A 22,068-nucleotide genomic window follows, 5' to 3' on the forward strand; every position below is an offset into this window, starting at 1 on the left:
TTCTTTTTTCTTTCTTTTTAAAATACTACATAGCAATTCTTCTTCTGGAGTACCGGAATGTATTTGATGGACTTTTGAGTTGTTTCAAAGCTATCGTTTTAAATGCCTTAGTGAGGGAACATGGGGGCACAGGTAAAGTGAGGACCAGAAAATCTAGAAAATCTCCAGATAAGAAGTTGTGACCTGGGAGGCAGAAATAAAGAAGTTCTGGCTCTGCACTGTGCTGAAGCACAGCTGGAGTGCCAGAGGCTTGCATTCTGACTGCACCTGTCCTAGTTGGAGCAAGAAGGAAAACAGTCAGTTCTTGTGAGGCTTCAATACACCTGAGTTTGGTTTGCTGCAAAGTCTCAAGGTGAGGACAGATTGACAGCTGGTGTATGAGCTGCCCAAAGGTAAACTCCTGTAATAAAGAAATTGATAGCATGATAGATCGAGGTGAGATAAGGACTACTATGCACAGGTGAAGTTCTTTCAACAGGCTGCTACCAATTTCCTAACTTGCAGTAGGAAAAAAAATTGGTTCAACAGCTCTATTCTTAAAACTTTAAGTGAGCTCTGACACCTTATCAAAGAGCAAGAGAGAAGATTTATCTTTTTATCTTGGACACATGTCAAATGAAAACCTCAGTAAAGGATAAAGTATTTAATATATAAATGACTTATCTTAAACATATAGTATTTAGCAGTTTATTAAAGGCTTATTTGAATGACAAGATCAAGAAGCAGTTTAATCTTAAGCTTTCTAAGATTGGTAATTATATATGTGGGATTTTATGTCATACTTTTGATATGGACCCATGGTTTTCTCTCTGTTAAAAAATAAGGAATAGTTGCAAGATGATATAACAGAGTATCATTATAGTTAAAAAAATGAAATATTGGGGTACCTGGGTGGCTCAATAGTTAAGCAGTTGCCTTTGGCTCAGGTCATGATCCCAGGGTCCTGGGATTGAGTGCTGCATCAGGCTCCCTTTTCAGGGGGGAGTCTGCTTCTCCCTCTACCCCTACCCCTGCTCATGCTTGTGTGCACGCCCTCTCTCTGTATTGTGGGTGTGCACATGCAAAAATAAATAAATAAAATCTTTAAAAAAAATGAAACATAACTGAAATATGCAACTATGTAATTTGTATCAGTGTTACACAAACACTGTGTTATAGATTGATAGTGAAATGGAAGATACTTTTAATTTATTATTACTGCAGAGAATATTGTGATTTTCATGGTTAAGGAAGAAACCTTAGTATTACTATTGATGTTCAGATGTACACCCAAAGATTGTTCATTTATTCTTTTCTTTTCTTTTTTCTTTTCCCCTTTTTTTCTTTTCTTTCCTTCCTTCTACCCTTCCTTCCCTTTCCTTCCTTCCTTCAATCCTTCCTGCCTTCCTTCCTACCTTCTGTTTATTCTCTTTTTTTAAGGGGCCAGATGAAAGGAGACAGAAATGTCAAAGAAATATCAAGGAAGATTAAAAAAAAAAAAAAGAACCTTAAGTATCAAGACTTAAATAAAATCAGATTTCTCTAAATTTGATTTTCTATAGTAACCTTTTCAAGAAGTGCATTCTATGGATATAATTATTGTATTAGGAATAGCAAGGTTCAGGGATGCTTATGTGGCTCAGGTTAAGTGTCTACCTTTGGTTCAGGCCATGATCCTAGGGTCCTGGGATCGAGTCCCACATCAGGCTCCTTGCTCAGTGGGGAGCCTGGTCCTTCCTCTGCCTGCAGTTCCCCCTGCTTTTGCTCTCTCCCTCTCCCTCTCCCCCATCTCTCTCTCTGACAAATAAATAAAATCTTAAAAAAAAAAAAAGAAAAGAAAAAAGAAAGAAAAAGAAATAGCAAGTTTCTTTAACATTTGGGGTTAATTAAATTATAAGGAAATTATCAGGACTCATATTGTGTTCTTTGTTACTTTGGGGAATTTTTCTGAGGTTCACTGAGGAGAACATTTTTAAACTCTAAATAACTGTGAAATATAAGTAACTCTGGAAGGAAAAACAAATTGAGTAACTTGTTTTCTTATCTGTGAAGATTAATAAGATAAAAAAATATCAATTAACCAAAATAACTTTTTTCTTTTTAAAAATTTGACCAATAATCTTGGAAAAATTTCATTTTAAGTTCAGTTTAATAATCTTATGCGTTTGAAAAATATTTTTTTGAAGATTTAAAGGTTACAATTGCAGAATCATCACCAAATATTTTGCTTTTTTATGTGTGTGTTAGGAAATAATAGTTTTATTCAAGAGTTTTCACAGTTGAGTATTTATTCTATCAATACTTTACTGATTGATCAGTTTATTATATCTAGTTCAAACTACTGAGCAAAAAAGTAGTTCCCTCAGATGCAAAAATACAGCATCACCTAAGGTAAAGACAGATTTCCACAATGAACAGCTCTCCATATGGCTGGGAGGTAGTCGATTTTCAGTGTAAACTTCAAAACGTACAAAAATAAGGTTTTCATCTTATTTCATTCTCCATACTTTCAGTATGATTGCAAACCCAGAAGCTTAACTAATAATGGTCGTCTGTAATTGGGAATCAGTTCCTGGTCTTGAAAAGAATGTGGCTGTCTATTTACACAGGGCACACTCTACTCTGTGTATTGTATAGACATGAAAACAGCAACCAGGAACATTAAACAGTTAATATAAGGAGGTTCTTTTTTTTTTTTTTTTAAGAAGTTTCTGCGTTTAGTAGTGTGTTAGGAGAATTTTAACTTATTAAATAAAATATATTCTAAGTGAAACTAAAAATTACATTTCATAAACTTAAAGATACTTTTTTAAGGTATAATACATCAATTAGATCTTCAAATAGAGAACTAAAACTGTATATAAAGTAGTATTTCTCGGGGTGCCTGGATGGCTCAGTGAGTTAAGCCACTGCCTTTGGCTCAGGTCATGATCCCAGAGTCCTGGGATCCAGCCCCGCATCGGGCTTTCTGCTCAGCAGGGAGCCTGCTTCCTTCCTCTCTCTCTGCCTGCCTCTCTGCCTCCTTGTGATCTCTGTCTGTCAAATAAATAAATAAAATATTTTAAAAAAGTATTTCTCACCTTGCAATAAGAAGCCTTACGTCATTATTTTTCAAAAGGGTCAGAAAAACTATTTCAAATCCACTAAAACTAACTTATAGCTTAGATATTCTCACTGAAGTTATTTATTCAGTGATTCATTAATACTGCAAAACAAGCTTTCTTCTAGGGACACAGTAGTTTTTTTATGCTAACTGGGTAAGAACTGGACATATGAAAAAAGAAAGAAGAACCAATGAATTTTCTAGCATGAATCCTAAGTTGCTGCTGCTTCTTTTTTTTTTTAATATATATTTAAGTAATTTCTATACTCAAGGTAGGGCTCAAACTCACAACCCCGAAGTTAAGAACAGCATGCTGTACCAACTCAGTCAGCCAGAGATCCATAGGTTGCTTATTCTTACACGCCAAAATTTTAAATCCATGATGAAATAAATCAAGTTATGTCTTCCTCAGCAGTCCACTTGGACACTGACTTATTTTCCTCATCTATAATCTACCAGTTCAGTTTTTCTGAAGGTATGAACTTGGGTCTTTAGTATGATTATTGTATTGTAGTCATGTTAAAAAAATAAAGTCCTTTTCTTTTAGAGAACCAAATTGAAGTATTAAGGGATAAAATACTAAGATCTGGAATTGCCTTAAAAGTAAATTAGTGTTGAAAGGGAAATATTGGCATATAAATGAAATAAGACTGGTTCGGTTTCTTTTATCAAAGTTGGGTGATGGAGATGTGGGTAACTTTATACTATTTTCTCTAATTTTGTATGGTTTAAATTTCCATTGCAAACAGTTAAAACAGAATCTCTTGCAGTATCATTAACAATTCAGATTCCAGGATTCCACCCAAGATCTCCTGAGTGAGAGTCTCAGGGGCAAGACGGTAGACAAGACATGTTACATAGCCTGCTTGCGCTCACTGAAGGTTGCGGGCTGCTGACGCAAGGTTACTTTGTGCGTCCAGTTCAGTGTATTCACACCAACCACGCATGCATTTCCTGTTTTCCACACAGGAACCCACTTCTTTCTTTTCTTTTCTTTTCTTTCTTTCTTTCTTTCAATATGTTTTTTTTTTTAAAGAGTTTATTTATTAATTTGACAGAGATCACAAGTAGGCAGAGAGGCAGGCAGAGAGATAGCAGGAAGCAGGCTCCCTGGGGAGCAGAGAGCCCGACGCGGGGCTCGATTGGAGGACCCTGAGATCATGACCTGACCCAAAGGCAGAGGCTTTAACCCACTGAGCCACCCAGGTGTCGCACATGAGCCTATTTCAATTCACAGCATATAATCGCAAATTAAAGCAATTACTGTATTTGGATAATTGACACTTTAAAATTTGGTTTCAAAGACTTTATAAAGTGAAATAAAATAAAACCAGAATACATCTGTTTTCAACTGAACTAAATATTCAGGCAAATAAGTTAGCTTTCTTTCACTTTAGCTGAGGATGGATTATTTTATGACGTCTAGTGTTCCTTCTCTTACCAGGGCATTAACATCCTATCCCAGACACCTACTTGCTCTTCACAGTAGTTCCTTGCTTTTTCTCAAATATAGCATGTTACTTGGCACCGCTAAGATTTTTTATATGGGGTCTCTTCGACTGAAACATTCCTCAATCCTCTCTCTTGATTTCTGTACATTCTACCCGACCCAGTTGCCAAGGTTGTGTCCTACACGGGAAAGCCTTTACTGTATGTGTAAGGCAGATGAGGGACTGTTCTTTGTGGTTTCACAGTCTGCTCTATACCATAGTGCTATAATGCTAAACACACTGGCAAGCCGCTTTGCCCTTCATTTTAAGGCTCTAGTTCCTTGCCTAGTTCCTTCTAGTTCCTTCTTCTCTCTCCTTCACTGGACCATACATTTCTGTTGGTTAAGGATTGTGTTTGGTTTAGGATTGTGTCTGCACTGCTGAGCACTGTGCCTGATATGTGGGAAATACTGAATAACTATTTGGTGAACAACTGAATGAGTCAGAAAATATCTTGGCGCTGATTTCTAATGTGCTGGAGAATCCTGGGAAGTGTTATAGCCATCCTTTAAGGAAGAAAACTTCTGTGGAAAGCACTCCTTGGCCATAAATACAGATCTGGAAAAAAAAGTCCCCCAGAAGGAAGCAAAGATTGCACCAAGAATTTTTCTCTTAGATACAACAATGTTTATAATCACCTTGCTTCTGTGCTTAGGTTTTTGCATATGTACTTATTAATTTGCCATAATTAAATTCTATCCCTTGGCCCCAATTTTTCGTGAAAAACTTCAAACATAGGAGTCAAAAGAACTATATAGTATACCCATACATCTACCACCTGGATTCTATAATTAAAACACGGTGTTCAAAAAATCTTAGTGAAGTTTTAAGCTTTAATAATTTCAGAGGTATACATGCTAAACATTTATAAGAGCATCATGTAAACATTTATTTCGATATTTATTTGATAAATATTTAATATTTTGTGAATTTTAATATTTTAATTTCATTTTCTTTTGCATCTTCAGAAGCCCTGAAAGAAAAAGTTAAAATTAAAAATTTATAAGTCAGGGATGCCTGGGTGGCTCAGATGGTTAAGCATCTGCCTTCAGCTCAGGTCATGATACCAGGGTCCTGGGATTGAGCCCCATATTGGGCGGAGAGTCTGCTTCTCCCTCTCCCTCTGCCACCCCCCACTCCTGCTTGTGCTCTCTCTCTCTCTCTCAAATGAATAAATAGAATGTCTAAAAACATTAAAAAAATATAAGTCAAAATTGATAAAGCTAAACCTGTCTAAAATGTGAATAATTAAACTTTTAAATGATAAAAATTTATAGCACTGAATCTTAAAGCTTGAAACTACACTAAGGACATGATCAATAGAGTGAAAAGGCAACACATGGAATGGGGAGAAAATATTTGTAATAGAATATATGAAGAATTCCTACAACTTGACAACAGCAACAAAACAATTAAAAATGGGCCAAAGATTTGGATATTTCTCTGAAGAAGTTATGCAAATGACCAATAAGCACATGAAGAAATGTTCAACATCATCAATCATTAAGGAAATGCAAATCAAATCCACAATGAGATCCCAGTTCACACTTATTTGGATGGTTTTTTTTTTTTTAATATTTTATTTATTTATTTGACAGAGAGAGATCACAAGTAGCCAGAGAGAGATGGAAAAGCAGGCTCCCCATGGGGCAGAGAGCCCCATGCAGGGCTCGATCCCAGGACCCTGAGATCATGAACCAAGCCAAAGGCAGAGGCTTAACCCATTGAGTCACCCAGACGCCCCTGGATGGTTTTTATAAAAGCAGAAGCAAAAACAAAAACAAACAAACAAACAAACAAAAAACCCTAAATAACAAATCTTGATGAGGTTTTGAAAAAAAATGGAATCCTTGTGCCTTGCTGGTAGAAATGTAAATTGGTGTTGCCACTGTGGACAACACTGTGGCATTGCCAAAAAAATTAAACATAGAATTTCTGTATGATTCAGGATTCTACTTCGGAGATTCAAATAGTTATTTATACACCCATGTTCATAGCAGTTCTTCACAATAGCCAAAAGGTGGCAGCTACTCAAATGTCCACTGACAGATGAATGGATAAACCAAGGGTGGTGTTTACGTACAATGGAATATTATTTAGCCTTAAAAAGGAATGATATTTTGACATATGCTACACAATGTGGATGAGCCTTGAAAAGATTATGTTGGCTGAAATAAGCCAGTCACACCATAAAAGGACAAATACTATAGGATTCCACTTATATGAGGTACACAGAGTTAATTCATAGAGACCGCAGCTGGAATGGTGGTTGCCAGGGGCTGGGTGGGTAGGGAGGACAGAAGAGTTGCTGGGTAAGGGATAGCTTCAGTTTGGGAGATGAAAAGAGTTCTAGAGATGAATGGTGGTGCAGGCTGCACAGCACTGTCAAAGTACTTAATTCCACTGAACTGTGCACTTGACAATGGTTAAAATGGTAAGTTTTATGTTAGATATTTTTACCACAATAAAAAGTGCTGAAATGTTGAGCAAATATTCATAATTGACTAAAGCAAATTTATTTGTTAAAATATGAAAAGAAGGGGGGGGTGCCTGGCAGGCTCATTTGGTGGAGCAGGTGACTCTTGATTTTGGGATTGTAAGTTTGAGCCCCACGTTGGGCATAGAGATTGCTTTAAAAAATAAAAGAAGTGGAAAGACTCAATTTTTAAAGCAAATTAAAAGAGAAAAATATGTTGCTTCCTCTCAAGGAAGACATTGCACCAGAAATGAAATTGTCAAATAACTGAGTCAGACAACAGTTTGGTTTAACCAGTGACCATTTGCTATGGTGAAATTAATATCAAAAGAAACTAATGGGGGAAAATTGCTGACTCTGATAAATTTTTCCCATATATTCCCATTAACCTGTTCCCTTTCTTTTTCATTTTTAAAAATTTCTTTTTTGTCAGTTCAAATGTATTCAGATATAAATAGCTTGTCCATGCATGCAAATAACATAGGACTTTCCCCAAAGGTAGAATTTGTGCATATGGTAATTTAGAGAGATGAAAAAGAGACAATTTAGCTCCCTTGTGTAAATTGCCATGACTACCATGGATATGCTTCCTGGAATTAGGGACAGATAAGATTGAGATTTTTATGAAATCCCTAGATTTGGCCTTATTGATTTAGCTTTCTCTGAAAGGATCCACAATTAGGTTTATTATGTAGCCCAATTGGAGAACAGTTAACAAAAACCCCATAAAATCTCATATAAGTCTTTGTTTAGTGTGCACTAATTGTTATAATAGTGATGGGCTGAATGGAAAACAAATTTGGGCATTATAAAGATATGGATTGATAATGTTTGAGCTTTCTAAAAATTAAAGATCGGAAAGACCAGAATGCAAATCATGTATATGGATACTTTTAGTGTTGAGTGCAACATAGAATAAACACTGCTTTAGAGATCATTGTCTATTTCCTTCAGCTTCAAAACAAATTGATAGAATGTGATACACTGTCTTCCTGTCACAGGCAGCCGGCAGGAAATAGTTTATACTGCTTGGGCTTCCAAAAAGAAGAGAAGAGTACCAAAAGATTAATGATTAACTCAGCCTTAAGGTTTAAATGTTGCCCCTTTCCTGAGTTATTTTTTACCAAGCCCCGTCACCAATTTAAAAAAAGAAAAAAATCAGGCTTTTATGGAGAAGAGATTGAAGAAGGGGAATTGGGAGAGAACTCTTTTAAAGAGAGGTGATGGGAAGAGGGGAAATATGCTTTCCTGCCAGTGAAGATCCATAGGTAGTTAATTCAAATTTTATAGAGTTTTATCTATTTCAAAAATGTGTTTAAATTAGTTTTTTTTTAAGATTTTATTTATTTATTTGACTGAGAGAAGCACAGCGAAAGAGGGAACAAGCAAAGGGAGTGGGAGAGAGAAAAGCAGGCTTCCCACTGAGCGGAGAGCCCGATGTGGGGCTTGATCCCAGGACCCTGGCAGCATGACCTGAAGTGAAGGCAGACGCCTAACCACTGAACTACCCAGGCCCCCTGAAATTAGTTTTTAATGTATATTTGAAAACTCAGCTCTATTCCCTTTGTTTTTATGAGTTCCTTTTAAGTGATAAGGCTCTTTAAAATAAGAAGTACTGCTGTTGTGGCAGTATATGTATATACTAGCACACAAAATAAAACACACAGACACTCATATATGGAATTTTAAAAAGACTCACTGTTTAAAAACAAAATCTGAAATAATGTGTCCATCTAGATTTTATTTGGAATTACTCACTATAGTCCTCTTTCCTTTATGGGCTACGGTCCCTGAATGTGCTGAACCCTCCTCAGAGAGCACAGTGGAAAACTCCTGTGAGTGTCACTGCTCCTGTTATTGATGTTGATGACAGAGTCTTCTAATTCTAACCCCTGCTGAGTCTTTAGAAACCTGGTAGATTGTTAACATGGTTAGCAGGAGTTCATGAACTCTGCTCTGTATAAATGCAAAATCCTGAGAACTTTGATATGGAATTGGTGCTCAAAAATTTCTCTTCATATTCCTTGAAATGTTTTAATAGTTTATGTTTTAAAAAGATAAATTTATAGAATCTTGTGTTTCAACACTATAGTTTCTACTGTATAAATATTGCATTTTCAAACGTAATATGCTTAGAGAATTATTTTAAAACTCATTTTATTGGCAATATGCTTATAACCTGCCCCTCAGCCATTTAAAAATAAATAGTGAATGGTTTTTCTATATGTTAATGGAGCAATTTAGAAATACTTAGTTATTTACATAACGGAAACATACGGTGGCAATGCAGTGAAAATCAGTCATTTGGAAATAATTTGAACCTACAGTCGTTAAAGGGTGTATTTATTACTCTCATAAAATTAAGGAAATATCTAAAGGAACAATCATTACATTAGATTTACAGTTAAGATACCCAGTTGTATGTGTTATGGTTGTAAATCAAGTGTATTTTTCTGGAGGGTATTTGAGTATGGAGGCTAGAAAAATTTCCTTGTGGCCACTTTAACTTTTCTCTGCTTGTCAGAAAGGACCTCAGCCAGATAAAGAAAAAGAGAGAAAAGGACATAGGGGTACATAAAGAGAGAGAGAGACAGAGAGAAAGACACTGGTGAAAGAAAAGCTGAAGTGAGTGAGAAGCTGAGTTTTTTTTATCTCTAGAGCAAATTTCCTACCAAGTAGATAGCATTGGCCTGTGGATTAATTTGTTCAAATGTTTGTTAAGTATCTACTGAATACAGAGTACTGTGGGAAGTTTCTGTTGAGTCATCAACTTTGTCAACAAGGAAAAAAGTTCTCTCTACGTAGGAAGAGTACACTGAATCATTAAAGGGAGGGTCATCTATCCCTCTTTTCCTCCTTCTCTCTCTATGTCTCCTGCCCCCTCCCAATCCCTCTTTAAAGCTGCAAGAAAATATTCTGATCTTATTCTAGTATGGACTGATACATAGAGTAAGACTCCACGGGCCTGAAGAGCTCTCTCTGGGGAAAGGAGCACTTTCTGGGGAGTCCTAGGGTTCCTTTCTTATGTGGAAGGCTGATTCTTTTGATATCGATTTAATAGCATTTATTGAGTGTTCAGTTAACAGCTGGGAACATCAAAAAATAAGAGCTGATGTCTGTCTTTCAGAGGTTTACACTCTTGGTCTCCTTTGTCCAGGGATACAAATATGTAAACCTATGTAATATGTAAATATGTAAACAAATATGTAAACCTACTTCCAGTGCATCTTGAAAAGTACTCTGATAGAGAAGATGTTTACAAATGACATATCTGATAAAGGGTTAGTATCCAAAATATATAAAGAACTTCTACAACACCCCAAAAATAAATAATTCAATTTAAAAATGGGTAGAAGACATGAACATCCATTTCTTTAAAGAAGACATATAAATGGCTAGACACATGAAAAGATGCTTAACATCACATATTATCACGGAAATATAAATCAAAAAGAGATACCATCTCATACCTGTCAGAATGGCTAAAATAAAAAACACAAGAAACGAGTGTTGGTGAGGATGTGGAGAAAAAGGAACCTTCCTGCACTGTCGGTGGGAATGCAAATTGGTATATCCACTCTGGGAAATAGTACAGAGGTTCCTCAAAAAGTTAAAAGTAGAGCTACTCTACAATCCAGAAATCGCACTACAGAGTAGTTACCCCAAAAATACAAAAACACTAATTCAAAGAGATACATGCACCCCTGAGTTTATAGCAGCATTATTTACAATAGCCAAATTATGGAAGCAGCCTAAGTGTCCATTGATAGATGGATGGGTAAAGAAGTGGTATATACATAAATGAAATATTCATCCATAAAAAGAATGAAATCTTGCCATTTGCAACAACATGGATGGAGAGTATTATGCTAAGTCAGTCAGAGAAAGACAGATACCATATGATCTCACTCATATGTGGAATCTAAGAAATTAAACAAATGAGCAAAGGGAAAAAGAGAGAAAGAGAGAGAAAACAAGAAACAGACTCTTAACTATAGAGAACAAACTGGTGGTCGCCAGAGGGGAGATGTATAGGGGTGAAATAGGCGAGGAAATTAAAGAGTACAGTTACCATGATGAGCACTGAGTACTGTATAGAATTGTTGAATCACTATATGGTACACCTGAAACTAATGCCACACTGTATGTTAACTATACTGAAATTAAAATAATAAACTTAATTTTAAAAAGAAAGAAAAATGGGGCACCTGGGAGGCTCAGTGGGTTAAAGCCTCTACCTTCGGCTCAGGTCATGATCCTGGGGTCCTAGGATCAAGCCCCACATTGGTCTCTCTGCTCAGCAGGGAGCCTGCTTCCCCCCCCTCTCTCTGCCGGCTTCTCTGGCTACTTATGATCTCTCTCTCTTGTCAAATAAATAAATAAATAAAATCTTTTAAAAAAGAAGAAAGAGAAATCCCTTAATAAAGGACCGAATATCCCATAGGTAGATGGGAGTAATTTATTAGTGAGTGAGCAAAAACTTTACAGAGTAATGACATTTGAGCTTAATTTGAAAGAATGTGGAAGAGCTCACCCAGAAAGGAATAACATTTCATATAGAGGGAACAGAACATGCAAAGGCAGATGTCAAGGAACCTCTGTTTGGGGAATGACAGGCAGTTTGGTGTGGCTGAACTGTAGGGCTTGAAATAAGGGTGGTGGGATGCATTGGGAGAGGGATTGCAAGACATGGGTATGTTAAAGAAGACTGAGTAAGGTTATGAAGAAACTTGTTTGGATTTAGACTTTTATTTCAGGAAGCAGAAAAAAGCCATCAGAAGTTATTGGAACTGTTAAAGGAGCATTACATTTGTGTTTTAGAAAGATCACTTTGATATAAAGTTTGTCCAGAAAAGATACCAGAAACAGAGAAGAAGTTAGATAGGAGTGCAGGTGGGAGATGATGGGAGTTTTATCTAAGACAATGGCTATAGGATTGGAAGAATAGCATAGACTGGAGAGTGAGTCAGGAAGTAGAATCAAGAGGGCTTGGTGATAGACTGGATTTGGGAGTTGAAGTATAAGTAGAAGAAACATCAACTCCTAGGCAGGAACACTACTGTTTGATGATCTATGAATGGATGAACTGATCAATCTCAGTTGGTAATATCCTTCCCCCCGCCCCTTGGTAAGGGTTTAAAAAATTCAAGAACAGAAACATCAAGCTTCAGAGCTGCTTTTTTTTTTTTAAACATTTTTTTAAGATTTATTTATTTATTTGACAGACAGAGATCACAAGTAAGCAGAGAGGCAGACAGAGAGAGAGGAGGAAGCAGGCTCCCTGCTGAGCAGAGAGCCCGATGCGGAGCTCGATCCCAGGACCCTGAGATCATGACCTGAGCCGAAAGCAGAGGCTTTAACCCACTGAGCCACCCAGGCGCCCCAGAGCTGCTTTTACTTTGAGCACAGGTAGATACCACATGGACAGTGGTAAGCAGTTTAGGAAGTGTGGCGGTAACAATTTTGATTTTAGGTATGATCTCCAGCCTGCTGACTGTGGCCAGTTTGGCTTGTGGGTTTTAGAAGAGACAATGGATTGAAAGGTGTGTGCTTGGGATTCGTCATTGTTTAAGGAGTAAGAAAAGCCACAGAAATAAATAAAATTGTTCAGATAGAGCTTCTGGAGTGACAGCTCCAAAGAGTGAATTGTGGGGACTAATTAGGGAAGGCATGTGTGTGTGTGTGTGTGTGTGTGTGTTGGGGGTGGGGCACATGAGGAATAGGGTGGAGTTGTGTCTGGAAAGCTAGACAGCTCAGGAGCTCCAAGAGGAAGGGAGAAGTCCACAATGCTGCCCACTGTAGGCAGTCCACCCAGAAGTACTTTCTCCAGGCTGCCCAATGAAGGGGTACTCTCTTAGAGGTTAGGAAGAAAGAGAAACTACTTCTCCTTGAGAGATGTTTCATTTTCTCTCCTCCTTCCTCTTACTTACTTGCTCTTTCCTACCCTTTTACTGCCTTTTTTTTTTTTTTTAAGATTTTACTTATTTATTTGAGAGAGAGAGGGAACATGAATGGGGATGGGGGCACAGGGAGAGGGAGAGGGGGAGGGAGAAGGCTCCCCACTGAGCAGAGAACCCTACACAGAGCTCAATCTGAGGACCCAGGGATCATGACATGAGTGGAAGGCAGATGCTTAACTGACAGAGCCACCCAGGCACCCCCTTTTACTCCTTTTTTAAAAAAAATTGTGGTTGCTTCCTGAAATGAATTTGGGGATCTTCCATACCCCCCAGAACAATTCATAGTACTTGCATTGCTAGTTCACAACCAACAAATGTTGGAATTAGAGTTATGACTTCTTTTACTTTGAATACAGAATTTATTCTTCTCTATGGATACAGTTCAGGCTTACTATACTGCTCTTGAAATTTGCTTAATTTAATTTATTTATTTATGTTTAAAGGTTTTATTATTAAATTTGACACACAGAGAGAGAGAGATCACAAGTAGGCAGAGAGGCAGGCAAAGAGAGAAAGGGAAGCAGGATTCCCACTGAGCAGAGAGCCCAATGAGGGGCTTGATCCCAGGACCCTGAGATCATGACCTGAGCTGGAAGCAGAGGCTTAACCTTCTGAGCCACCCAGGCACCCCAAAATTTGCTTTAAATAAAGGCCAGATCTCTGGGCTTTGTTGGATAGGATGGGGACACAGATCTGGACCAGGACTCAGGCTGTTCAGTGCCTTGGGGGTCTCTGTCTAATTGCTGGATCAATATTGAGAGGGAATCCAAGTATAACATTGTCCAATTAAGAGGAGCCAGGCATTCTTCTGTTCTAATTCCCAGATTCCTTGAAAGTTCCTGTATTGAAAATTGCTTTTTTCCGATCAGCAGCAAACTCAGTCTTTTGGGAATCAGCCGTGAAGGTTATCAGCCCTTGCGACTGAACATCCCATTTACTCCAGGGACTGGGAAAGATTTCCACCCACAGTCACTGACCCACAGAAAATGAATAATGAAGCAAAGGGCCCAAAGTTCCAGTAGATGTGAAAGAAAGTTAAAAGAAGAAATGTAGACTAAAAGAATCAAAGAAAGAGGAGAAGAAAGGTGCTAACTCGTTTTTTAAGCACTCACTATGAGCCAGACATCTGGTGTGTATTTTAGGGCCTCTTTTCTCTATTACAGCAACTCTATGAGGTAAGCATCCTTTATTATTATAATTTTTTAAGATTTTATTTGAGAGAGAGAGAGACCGAGCGAGCGCAAGAGCACAAGCAGGGGGAGGGGCAGAGGGGAAAAGCAGGCTCTTGACTGAGCAGGGATCCTGAGGTGGGACTGGATCCCAGGATTCCAGGATCATGACCTGAGCCAAAGGCAGATGCTTAACCCACTGAGCCACACAGGCGCCCAAGGTAAGCATCCTTTTATCTGTTTTACAGATGAAGAAGCCCAAGTTGAGGGATGTTAGTGAATTTTCCAGACCCACACAGCAAATACACGGTGGGCTGAGATTCAAACCCTGTCAATGGCTCCAAAGTCCATGTTCTCACCAAGCAAAACAAGAAATTAGCAGGAAGACTAAAAAGAAAGAGAGATCTAAAATGGATAGGAGAGAAAAAGCAGCATTTATTGCCTTTTCCACTTGTGTTCCCTGAAGCTCCAGTGGTGAGGCTTTCAATCTTTCCCTTCCTTCTTGTCAGCTGTCAGAATCTTCTCTGTTTGTTGTCCAAGAATCCCCACCCATCTGTCTTGTGGCTTCTCTTACTGGTTCTGGCTGGAATTCACCTTTGCCAACATCTCCTCGTCCCTCTTCGAGGCTGCTGACTCAGAGGATCCCACACATGTCTGAAAGAGAATTCCCCCAGGAGGAGCCAGGCATGCATCTTACCACAGAACACACATTCCTGCTGTTTGCACAGCTGTATTTGTTGCTCTTAATGGTAGAGAAGGGAGGCTCAAAAGACACTTGGTTTTAGGGAGGCTCAAAAGACACTTGGTTTTAGAAAACTTTTCATGGTCTAGCTAGAAGAAATTAAACTAAGGGCCAGAGGTTTCCCACTACTTTTCTAGAGGCCAAGATTCTTTTCTTTTTGAATTCTCTCTTGTCAGTGAGGAAGCATTCTAGCAACTTGCTGTATAAATGTTACCATTTATTTTTGAGATTTGCCTGAAGGAAGTTTCTCCCTAAAGAAATTATTTTTTTTCTTCCTCAAATATCTTTGGGTTCTTTTTCTAAATGGAGTATTTATAACTTTTCCTTGACCAGAACTAGGTCATTGTGTTCAGTGACCACATCACTCACTAATGCTGAACTGTCCTCTTCCTCTGCCTCTCTCAACAATCTGGGTCTGTTTTTCAATTTAAAGCAACTGTTCATGGAAATCCTGCCATGAAGGAAAATATTGTGAGTCAATACACTTTGGGCCAAGTCCAAACCTCAGATAATGAAGTCGGTAGTACTTGTGCAAGAAGTAATTTGCCCTCTGATAGTAATAAATCTGTTATCTGTATATCACAAACATAAATGCCTAAATGTATCCCAAGGTCTTGCTTAAAATTAGTGAAATGCATCCATATGGATTTTTTGACTATTTATGTGGCTATTTTTACTTAAATCCTAAGTACTAGTGAGTATGGTTTGTTTAAGTACTAAAATAGGGAAGTGGTATTCATTTGTAGTAGATGTGGGGCTTTCAGTATTTCCTTGTGTTGTTTCAGTATTTTTGCCTTATGGGGCATAACTGGTGATACCTTCCCTTAGGTAACTCAGGGGACAGGCTAAGTGAAATATTGGATAATGTAGTAAAGGGATAGTATACTGTGTTGACTAGAAAACTGTTGGCATCCCCATGAAATGTTATTGCAAAGATTCTTTTGAGATAGGTGACCTGTTTATGTGCTGTCCCCAAACCAAATGGATCTCAAATCAGATTCTGTGAAGTATAAACCACATTAAAAATTATATTCGGACCAAAACCCCCCTCTCCTTTCTACAGAAATTATAATTTTGATCAAATACTGAAAAATATTACTTTTTCTTCCTAGCTACGGTGTGTCTAGAAATAGTTTGTGACAGAAAGTCTTTTTATAGCTTTGCTTTCAACATGCATTTAAGTTTAAAGGATACATTCTTCTCTAGTAAAAATGTAATTGTAACACACAGCAAATCAACACATTTTAAGCTTTCTGAGTATATTTAAACTGTCAACAATGTGCTGTTTGACATACAACGTTGCTCTGCTTCCGCCTTTAATGGCTAAGTTGTTTTCTAAAGACAGTCTAATGACACAAGACTCCTAAATCCGGTCAGACCATGTGAACTGAGAATGACCTGAGTGGATAGGGATGCTTTGAACATCTGTCATTGATAGCCATATTGATCTGGAGATGGTAGCTGAGAGCACCGTGTACTGAGTTTGTACGGCAGTTTGTTGAGGTGATGATAACCATCATTGATACCTTTGTGATGGGCTTGATTTCTCATTGTGTGTTCCCCAGTTACAGAACCCTTGGGCAGTAAATAACCTGGTTTTGAAAGTACTCTTCTAGGTCAAAAGGGTACATCAGTCCTCATACATTATTCTCCTAGGTCACCCTTTAGCATGTCTCAGTAAAGCACAAAAAAAGCTTCTTTTTAAGTTTTTATTTTGAAAGGTTTAAAAGCATTCAGGAATTTACATTCTCCTAGATTCACAAATTTTTAGTAATTTGCCCTATTGTCTTTATCGATTTATCTGTCTGAACCATGTCAAAAAAGTTTCAGAGGGGCACCTGGCTGGCTCAGTCAGGTGGAGCATGAGACTCTTGATCTCAGGGTTTTAAGTTCGAGCCCCGTGTTGGGTGCAGAGATTACTTAAGAATAAATAAATTTTCAGATATCATGAAAGTTCAACCTTAAATACTTCAGCAAACACTTCCTAAAAGTAAGGAAAATTTCCCACCTATCCACAATACTATTATTATACCTAAGAAAATTAATAACTCCCAAATATCATCTAATAACCTATCCATATTCAAATTACTTCATTTGTTCCCCCAAATGCCTATAATGTTTTTTTTTTTTTTAACTAGGATCCATTTGTGATTAATATATTTCAGCTGTTTCTTTCTTTCTTTCTTTTTTTTACAGCTGTTTCTTAAGTTAAAGAATTCCTTTTTAATGTTCAAAAGCATGGCAAAAGTGAAGAGAGAAGAGCCTGGTATCAGGCTCTATTATAGGTAGAAATAGATTATTAAAGTGTTGTATTCACACACATTCTACCCCCTAAAGTCTAAAGCAATTTGGATTCTAGCTGGTGAAATTCTTTTTTTTTTTTTCTTTTCAAGATTTTATTTATTTGACAGATCACAAGTGGGCAGAGAGGCAGGCAGAGAGAGAGGGGGAAGCAGGCTCCCTGCTGAGCAGAGAGCCTGATGTGGGGCTCTATCCCAGGACCTTGAGATCATGACCTAAGCCAAAGGCAGAGGCTTTAACTCATTGAGCCACCCAGGTGCCCCTAGCTGGTGAAATTCTTACCAAGTTTAAGTGTTAGAGTAAGGCTCTGTGACCATTTTCTCAGGAGAGAATGATTTTTCTTTTGCGGACAAGCCTCTTTTTCAAGGTGCATGGTGACAAGAAGTTATTCTTGAAAGTCTGTCTTTAGATAGGTTTTTACAAATTTATTTTTGACAAATAAAAATTATATTTAAGGTGTACAACATGATGTCTTGATATATGTATACATGGTAAAATGACTACTGTAATTAAAATAATTAATATATCTGTAATCTTCCATAGTTACTTTTTTTTTTTTTTTTTTGGTGAGAACACTTGAGATCTACTCTCTTAACAAATTTCATGTATACAATGCCCATATCAGTTATAAGATGAATAAGATCTGGAGGCCTAATGTATATGGCATGATGACTGTATTATATGCTTGAAATTTGCTGAAAGAATAGATCTCAAGTGTCAAGGAAAACTGAATGGCCACATTGGTGCAATGAAAACATTATGAATATGGTAAAAAAACACAGTTGTGAGTGACAGATCATTTCAAAAGTAGTATTTAGTACTAAAATTGATACATAATGAGTTTATTTTATCTTTTTAAAAAGTTTATTATTTTTTTAAGTAATCTCTACACCCAACACGGGGCTCAAACTCACAACCCCAAAATCAGTCCACCACCTGAGCCAACCAGGCGCCCCAGTACATAGTGAGTTTAGTCAGTGTGCTTCGGTTTTGATGTAGTGGCAACAGCTTATTTGGTTTATTACAGTAAGCAAGTGATGGCAAGTATATTAGAATGAGAGCATGTAGTAATTAACACAAGTGTGATGGAATGCATTCTCTCTCTCTCTCTCTCTTTTTTTTTGTTTTTTTGCATTCTCTATGTATTGGAGTGACCTTTGTTTTTCATCCATCGTCTTCCTGTGGTTTCACAAAGATGTTTCTTTGTTCACTCTATGCTATTGACTTATATATTAAAAAAAGTCCAGGAGAGTGCTGGTTGTTTACATAGTGAGCATTCTATAAATGTTAATTGTTGATGAGATACAAGCATCCCTTCACCCTTTGATGTAATTTCTAGGTCACAAAAGAAGGCAATAAGATCGAAGAATTAGATAACATACCAGGTAAGTAAACACTAAAGAGACGCAGGAAGATAATATAATTTTTTAGTGGTTATAGTAATTCACACTAGAACTCAAAACATTTGCACTTATTAATATACTTTATGCAGCATATGTTTGTTAAGAATTTTGGATGTGCCAGGCCCTGTGTTGAGGCATTACATTAAAAAAAAAACTTTTATATAGAAACACTCAAACATACATAAAAGTAGAGAGAATAATATAATGGATCCCTGTATACCCCTCATTTAGCTTCACTATGTCATAATATTTTGCCAATCTGGATTCACCTATCCTTTCCACTATTTGGGATGGGGTCTTGATGAATTATTTTAGAGCAAGCCCCAGATATCATGACATTCATATCTAAATACTTCTGTGAATTAGACTGTGTATTAGACTGTGAAGTTTAACGAAGACTATGAAGTGTGGATTTCTAGAATATTTTGACTAGAGATAGATTAGTAACTTTGAAAGATTCAGATGTGGGGTGCCTGGCTGGCTCAGTTGGTTGGGCGCCCAATTCTTGATTTCAGTTTGGGTCATGATCTTGGGATTGTGGAATCGAGCCTGAGCCCAGCATTGGGCTCTGCACTCAGTGGGGAGTCTGCTAAAGATTCTCTCTCTCCCTTTCCCTGTATCCTTCCCCTAACAAGTGCATGCTTGTGCGCTCTCTCTTTCTCTTAAATAAATAAATAAATAAATAAATAAATAAATAAAATCTTTAATAAAGATATTTGGTTCAAAACAAAGCTGGATAGTTTGGAAAAGTATTATATGTTTCCCTGGGGTATAAAATGATGGAATGCTAAAAATAAGCATTTTCATAGAACAAGAAATGGATGGATACAAGGTAATTTTGAGTAAATGGATAAAAAATAATTTTAAGTAATAGTTTCATATTTAGAGGTAGTCTTAAAGTAAATGAGATAACCCTCTGGGGCCTCAAATGTGTAAAGATTTTCCTAGACCAGCACTTCAAAATGAGTAGAATGAACATTCCACCTGGCCTAATGTGAGGGACAGAACATTCCATCATTTCATGTAATGGTGCAGCTCATTTGTAGTACTGATGTCTTTATAAATGTGCATATAATTTCAGACTTTTTAGGGAAGCAGCCTGACTTACTTTACTATAAGAATGGTTAGCACAACTTGCACTTTTGTGCAACACTGACTATTGCATGGACTAAGCAATGTATAAGTGAATTTAGCTAGTCAGAATGCTCACACACACACACACAGAGAGAGAGAGAGAGAGAGCCCATGTGCATGCAAGAGCAAGAGTGAGTAAGCTCTATAATAAAGGTGTTAGCTACCAGAGATTCTATCTATCTGGGAGAGTCAGGGAAGGCAGTGCCACGGACCTGACATTGGAGCTGAGTTTTGAAAGAAGTATTTTGCCACGGATATGCGGGGAAGAGTATTCCAGGAAGAGGACACAGCATATGCAAAGGCATATTTTGTTCAGAAAAGAGGGAATCCTTTGACTCTGAGAACATCAGTTGGTTTGGGGCACTTTTAGAATTCAGATGTGTTCTGGATGGAATAGTGCATAGCTATCACTAAGACTTCTCCTCCTATCGTATCAGCCTGCCCAGCATTCTTTCCTATGCTTTCTGCTTGGTTCTCTAAAAGAGCAGATGGGGAGTCTTGGATAGCTCTCAACTAAAAAGCATCTTGACATTCCTTCAACTCAGTGTTGGTTGGATGGCGTTCAAATCTATCTTCACTGTCCAGTCCCTTTGCTGTCAATCTACCACAGTGGTTTTCATGTGTTATGGGTAGGACATAAAGGTAGTCTTAACAGAATTTTCTTAACAACTACCAAGAATTCTAAATTTTAAAAAGCCTAATAACCTTGTTATGGTTATCAGCATTCTTGGTGTCATGGTTAAGAGCACTGGAATCAGACTTTGGTGTGCAACCTGGTTATGGTACTTACTAGGTTTATGATACTGTTTGGGATACTTAAAATCTAGGAGTTTGTTTCTTCAAATAAAGCATTCAGTTTAGTGACCAGCATTTTACTACCACCCCCCCCCCCAAAAAAAGTGGCTTTTTCAGACTATTCTTAGAGAGCCCAAGTGAGATTAGGAAGAAAGAGAAAAATCACATAATATAGCATTCATTTGTACGTGGACTGTTGTGTGACTGTTTCTAAAGACGTTTATGTCTTTTCCGATTTTCAGCTGAATTGTGATCAGTTTAAGGTTAAAGACTGTTTTTTTCTTCTGTATGTTTTCTCTCTAGAACAGTTAGGACTGACTGTACAAAGGAGTGAGCCATAAAAATATTTTTGATTAGCTAATATCCTGGATGTGACTCTGATCTTTGCTCTCCCACTGGAGCCATCCTGGTACAAATTTAATCTATGGCAGTTCCTGCCTTAGAATTCAACCATGGGCAAATCTTGAGGCTTTGGAGGATGACATATAGATATTTGTGTATGTGTGTACTTGTATACATATATACATATATATGTATATACATACATATGCATGAATTTACACACATATTTTACACATATATGCAGATACTATGTATAGTATATACATAATATGTGTTGTATGTATGCACTGCAGAGTTAGGACTATAATCCAGGTTTTTTGATTTTCTAATTTTCTAATTTCTGCTTCATCATGTAGTCTCTCCATATAGTATATGTATACTATACACATAATATGTGTTGTATATTTATGTGTGTATATGCATATACAAACACTTAGAATTTCCTCCATATATAAGACGAGTTTAGCATTGGTGTTAGGTTAGGGAGAAAATGCTGAAATGTTTGTCTTTTGCCTAAGTCATGGAAGCAGGGATTTGTACCAATGAAAATTTTTTAAAATTTAAAATTTTTATTTAAAATTTTAATTTTAATTTTCTGTTCTTACTGAACAGAAAAATTTTCTTTTTTCTATTTAGAAAGATATCTCAAAAGTTCCACATTTGGGTGCCTTGGTGACTCAGTGGGTTGAGCCTCTGCCTTCGGCTCAGGTCATGATCTCAGGGTCCTCGGATCGAGCACTGCATTGGGCTCTCTGCTCAGCAGGGAGCCTCTCCCTCTGCCTGCCTCTCTGCCTACCTGTGATCTCTCTCTCTCTCTGTCAAATAAATAAATAAAATCTTGGGAAAAAAATGGTGCTAAGACATTAAAAAGAAAAAAGTTCCACATTTATGTTTCTTACTCTAATATTCAGTACCCAAATAAAATATTTTCTTTATTAAATAATTCCTTCTATTTCCATAGGGCTTTGAAATTTACAAATCTTTTTTTTTTTTAAAGATTTTATTTATTTATTTGACAGAGATCACAAGTAGGCAGAGTCAGGCAGAGAGAGAGGAGGAAGCAGGCTCCCTGCTGAGCTGAGAGCCTGATGTGGGACTCGATCCCAGGATCCGGGGATCATGACCTGAGCCAAAGGCAGAGGCTTTAACCCACTGAGCCACCCAGGCGCCCCAT

At 37.4% G+C, this 22,068-nt stretch overlaps 1 protein-coding gene across 7 annotated transcripts in view; it reads left to right on the forward strand.

Annotated features, from left to right (window-relative positions):
- Window positions 1-22,068, forward strand: part of LOC309845359 (uncharacterized protein) — a 151,568-nt gene that overhangs the window by 52,084 nt on the left and 77,416 nt on the right. For 3 of the 7 annotated variants that reach the window (XR_014301230.1, XR_014301232.1, XR_014301233.1), the window contains exon 8: window positions 18,560-18,605. The exons of 3 other annotated variants lie outside the window; for them this stretch is intronic. The gene's annotated coding sequence lies outside the window, so the exon portion shown is untranslated. Of the gene's footprint in view, window positions 1-14,231; window positions 14,259-18,559; window positions 18,606-22,068 lie in introns of those variants that run through there. One more of the 7 variants, XR_014301235.1, reaches the window with a different exon arrangement.

The sequence above is a fragment of the Mustela nivalis genome (assembly GCF_964662115.1).
Source record: "Mustela nivalis genome assembly, chromosome: 12".
Taxonomy (NCBI): Eukaryota; Metazoa; Chordata; class Mammalia; order Carnivora; family Mustelidae; genus Mustela; species Mustela nivalis.